This window comes from Macaca nemestrina, chromosome 5, assembly GCF_043159975.1.
Source record: "Macaca nemestrina isolate mMacNem1 chromosome 5, mMacNem.hap1, whole genome shotgun sequence".
NCBI lineage: Eukaryota > Metazoa > Chordata > Mammalia > Primates > Cercopithecidae > Macaca > Macaca nemestrina.
In genome coordinates, this window is record NC_092129.1 from 22,330,419 (window position 1) to 22,335,567 (window position 5,149).

General features: G+C 40.1%; 1 long non-coding RNA gene across 1 annotated transcript; it reads right to left on the reverse strand.

The window, feature by feature from the left end:
• Window positions 1-1,895: 1,895 nt before the first annotated feature.
• On the reverse strand, window positions 1,896-4,562 carry LOC105465490 (uncharacterized). The gene is made up of 3 exons (XR_977544.3): window positions 4,433-4,562; window positions 2,614-2,669; window positions 1,896-2,526 (listed from the first exon to the last, which is right to left on the reverse strand). It is a non-coding gene; the product is annotated as an uncharacterized lncRNA (long non-coding RNA).
• Window positions 4,563-5,149: the final 587 nt, after the last annotated feature.

The following is a 5,149-nucleotide window of genomic DNA, read 5'->3' on the forward strand; positions in this document are numbered from 1 at the left end:
CTGTACAATTTTGCATTCTCACCAGCAATGAAAGTTCCTATTGTACCACATCTTCTCCAGCATTATTATCAATGTTCTGGATTTTGGCCATTCTAATAGTTGTGTAGTGGTATCTCATTTTTTAAATTTGAATTTCTCTAATGATATGTGATGTGGAGCATCTTTTCATATGCTTATTTGCCATCCATCTTTATCATCTTTGGTGAGAAGTCCGTTCAGGACTTTTGCCCATTTTTTAATTGGGAAATTGTGTTTTAATGCAAGATTTAATGTTATAGACTAGTAAAGTTTTAAAACAACCTGTGAATCTAGACATTTAAAAAGCATTGGAACAATTTATGAAATTTATAAATACAGTCCTTAGAGTTCTGAAGAATTTGACACTTTTTTGTGTCTCCAAAGTTTTTATTATTTAAGTCATTCAAATCCACATGAAAATAGGCTTTGGCTAAGGTAAATCCACTTTCTATATAAATACGAGATTCTTGGGTATTTTGGTTTTTGAGGAATAACAACACACATATTGAGGAAAAACAAGAGGGCATCATTTTCTTATATCTTTAAGAGCAAGGCAACATTGCCCAGATGCCATTCCACCTCTGCTTATCCCATTCCACCACCTGCATTCTTTGGCTTGGACTATGTCACACATCTTCTCAAAGCAGTCACAGAAAGGAGAATAATGTCTTCATAATTGGCTTAGACCGATAAGGACCTAGTCTTGGGCTTAGGGATGGAGCTATCTGCCTCTGAATTATATGGCCATGTGGAAGAGGTGGCTGTCTGAAGAAAATCAAAGTACTATTGTTAAGGAGACATATTGGTGGCTAAACCCCATTTTCACAAATAAGTTTACTTACTCTGACCTTAGAAGCTAAAAAATCTGGTACTGAGGGAGAGTTGCCACACAAGGGATATGTACCAATCTGAGGGAGAGAATCATGTAGCAAAAAAATAATATAGAGAGCATGGGGGCAGTGAACCCCAGGTAGAGACAGGCTTGGGAGGGGATTCAGGCGGAAATAGGGGTCATGAAGCTGATCCCAAAGGAAGGAAAGCAAACTTCAAAGGCCAGCTTGGCTGGCTGCAAATTTTGCCTTGGGCCATCAAACTCAAATGTTTGTGTAACTCATAAATAAACCAAAAGCTCTAGGCAGTTACAGCACAGTTATAAGTTGAGGGTAAGGACTATGAGCTGTTTCTTAAAATAATTAAGTTGGGGGGGGATCTCACCTCTCTGGACATTTACAGGGTCTTATTTACTGCACAAATGCATTGCATATTTATGTGGAGGTAAAGAGCAGGATCAGCTATATAATTTGCAAGGCCCAGTGCAAAATGAAAATTCAGAGCCCCTTGTTAAAAAAATTATTAAGAAATTCAGATCACTCGGTGCCTCTTCAGACTTTACAGAGAGCAATCCTCCCTCTAGAAATGACTTCATGGCTGTGTAATTTGTGTAGTTGTACAAGGTTCCCATGCTTAGAAAGGCCCCACATTTTGTTTAATCATTGACATTATGGTTTCTAGCTGCAGTTTCTAACTGCAATTCTACAACTGAGGGCAAATTAATTTTTTTCAGATCTCAGTTTGCGTATTTCTTAGAACTGATCTATACTAGTAGTTTTCAAACCTTTTATTTTAAAGCAGTAGAACCCTCTTTACACCAAAATTTTTACTTGGAGTCTGCTGTGGTCTGAATATTTTTGTCTCCCCAAGATTTATGTTGAACCCTAATCGTCAGTGTGATACTGTAAGGAGGCGGAACCCTTGGGAAGTGATTTGGTCATCAGGGTGGGACCCTCAAAAATGGGATTAGTGCACAAGGGCTGAAGAAACCATAATTTTTCCACCATGTGAGGATGTAGTAAAGTAGAAAGTGGATCCTCACCAGACACAAAATCTGCCATTACCTAGATCCTTCCCAGTCCCTAGTTCTAGAAGAAGTAAATTTCTGTTGTTTAAGCCACCCAATTTATGAAATTTTGTTATAGCAGCCTCGATGGACTGAATACAGGATGGAATGATTAGAGTCCTAAATATGAAACAGATAAAAGAGAAAGTATCTAATTAAAATCTCCTCTCTAATAGAAGGAGCCCATGAAATTCCGCAGAATAAATTGATAACACTCCATTGCGATCAAGTTTGCCAACTACAGCCCTCAGGTCAGCAGCCCTCAGCTGCTAGCTGTTTTTGTACATAAGTGTTATTTGAACATAGCCATGCTCATTTGTTTACATGTCATTTCCGGCTGCTTCTGCTCTACAGAGTTAGAGTTAAGTAGTCTTGACAGAGTCCACATGACTGGCAAAGCCTAAAATATTTACTTTCAGGTCCTTAACAGAAAAAGTTTACCACTTCTTGATCTAGATTATTTATGCTGATGACACTGGGAGGATGGCAAGGACAAGGCACAAAGGTTCCCAGGCTTGGAGAATGGGCAGGCTAACAAGGCAGGAAGTTAGATATCAGCTAACAATCAAGAGACCAGTGTGGAGCTAGTGTGTGTCACATGGATCCAGACCCTGAAATAAAATAGAAACCTAATTACCAAGAGAGAGACACAAGACTGAAATGAGAAAAGCAGCAAGTTTACCCACATGCCAACTTACCTGAAGTATAGATCAGTCCTGAGATTTCTCCCCAGAGTGGTTTAGATTCCAGAGCCCTGCAGGGAAATAGAGTTGGAGAATAAAGAAGTACTGGGACAGGGAGCAGCTGGGTCCTCATCAAAGTTATAGAGATGAGAAGATAATGCCCCTGGAAGGGTAAGAGAGTGCAAACATAAAATACTCATGTCAGTAATAAATCAAATATAGAGAATAAATAGGCCAGGTGTGGTGACTCGTGCCTGTAATTCCAGCACTTTGGGAGGCTGAGGTGGGCAGATCACCTGAGGTCAGGAGTTTGAGACCAGCCTGGCCAACATGGCAAAACCCATCTCTACTAAAAATACAAAACTTAGCCAGGCGTGATAGCACACCTGTAATCCCAGCTACTTGGGAGACTCAGGCAGGAGAATCACTTGAACCCGGGAGATGAAGGTTGTAGTGAGCTGAGATCGTGCCACTGCACTCCAGCCTGGGCAACAGAGCAAGAGTCTGTCTCAAAGATAGATAGATAGATAGATAGATAGATAGATAGATAGATAGATAGATAGATAGATAGATAGATGATAGATAGATAAGTAGGAAAAACCCAGAGAGAACAGAGTAATAACTAAAACAAAATAGACTGTTTCCTAAACATCTTTGATAGGAGGTACTATAAAAATGAATGAGATTACATACATGTACAAGGCAGTCTTTGACTTCAAGAATTATACATAGAAGTCAGAAAATACACTGGAATATAATCCTGTGTATTTGAGACACCTTGTGGTAGTTTTAAAGTAGAGATCCCGAGGTACTTCCCCATACCTACTGAATCAGAGTCTCTGTGACTGGGACTTGGGGAAAGTAATGGGCTGAACTGTGTATTGTGTCCCTCACAAAGTCACGTGTTGAAGCTCTCAACCCTAGTACCTCAGAATGTGCCTCTATGTGAACATGGGGGTCTTTAAAGAAGTGATTAAGTTAAAATGAGACTGTTAGGGTGTGCCTTAATCCAATCTGACTGTTGTCCTTGTCAGAAGAGGAAATACGAACACACAGAGAGACCCAGGGGTGCACATGTCCAGAGGGATGACCATGTGAGGGCAGAGCAAGAAGGTGGCCACCTACAAGCCAAGGAAAGAAGCGTCAGAAGAAACAAAATCTGTTGAAACTTTAATCCTGGATTTCTAGCCTCCAGAACTGTGAAAATATAAATTGCTGTTGTTTAAGCCATCCAGTCTTTGGTATTATTACGGTGGCCCTACCACATGAATAGATCATGTGTGATATTTGAATATCAACACAGGTAATTCTGACACTCACAATGAGTCGACAACCACTTGGTTAGAGTTAAGATGCAGACCCAAGAGGAAGATAAGGAAAAGGTGCTGAAGAATGGATAGAGGAAATGTTGCCTTATAAATATAAAAGAGATGAACTTTGTGTTGCCTGTGAGGTTCCCCATGCCTGTTACTTTGGTTCTCAGCCCTGAAGCAGCATGGTTGTGCTGTCCACATAAAACTCTTCATTTGCCGGGTGCAGTGGTTCATGCCTGTAATCCCAGCACTTTGGGAGGCTGAGGTGGGCAGATCACCTGAGGTCAGGAGTTCGAGACCAGCCTGGCCAACATGGTGAAACCTCGTCTCTACTAAAAATACAAAAATTAGCCAGGTGTGCTGGCAGGTACCCGTAATCCCAGCTACTCAGGAGGCTGAGGCACGAGAATGGCTTGAACCTAGGAGGCGGAGATTGCAGTGAGCCGAGACCGCACCATTGCACTCCAGCCTAGGCAACAAGAGCAAGTCTTCGTCTAAAAAAAAAAAAGTTATTTATTTACCATCTTAGTGCTGCTTCTGTTGGTTTGAGTTGAATGAGGTCAGTCTTCTTCTTGTTCTTGGGAAGTTTTACCCCCAGTCAATGGGAAGCTAGTATGTTTTCCTATCATGTACTCTTGATTGCCTCCCTCTCCTGTTGTCATGTTGGAAACTGTGCAAGAGACAGAAGCCAAGAACTAAAGCTTTTCTTACCACTAAACAAACTATTTTTAAACTAGACAAAATAAGGGCCATTTCTTTGGGGGCAGAGTCATCTCGTTGCTATCTATGGCTTATTGTTATAAATCCAATTTCTCAAAAAGAGTTCCAGCATTAGCAGATTTTAATGAAGTAGTTATTAAGCATATTTGGCTCTGATGAACGCAAATTTATTTCCTAATGATCTTTGTCTGACTGAAAATAGCAAGTCTTGAATATGTTAGTCTGTGCAGGGAATATTAACGTTTTCTTAATTTTTCCCGGTGATATTGAATCAAAATGGCTTTTGGTAAATCAGTCAACTGAAGCAATAGCTAAGGACACCAAACTCCTGTCTCTTATTACTTAACATGATATATATTCAACTAAAATTACAGTATCCCATTTTCTTAGTGCTTTGAACAGAAAAGTTCCAGAAAGTAACCATTTGATTTAAAACTCCTAGCTCTTTTTAAAACAAGGTATTATCTCCTTTTAAAGGCTAGATTTCAGGAATAACATCAGCAAGATATCAGAGTAGG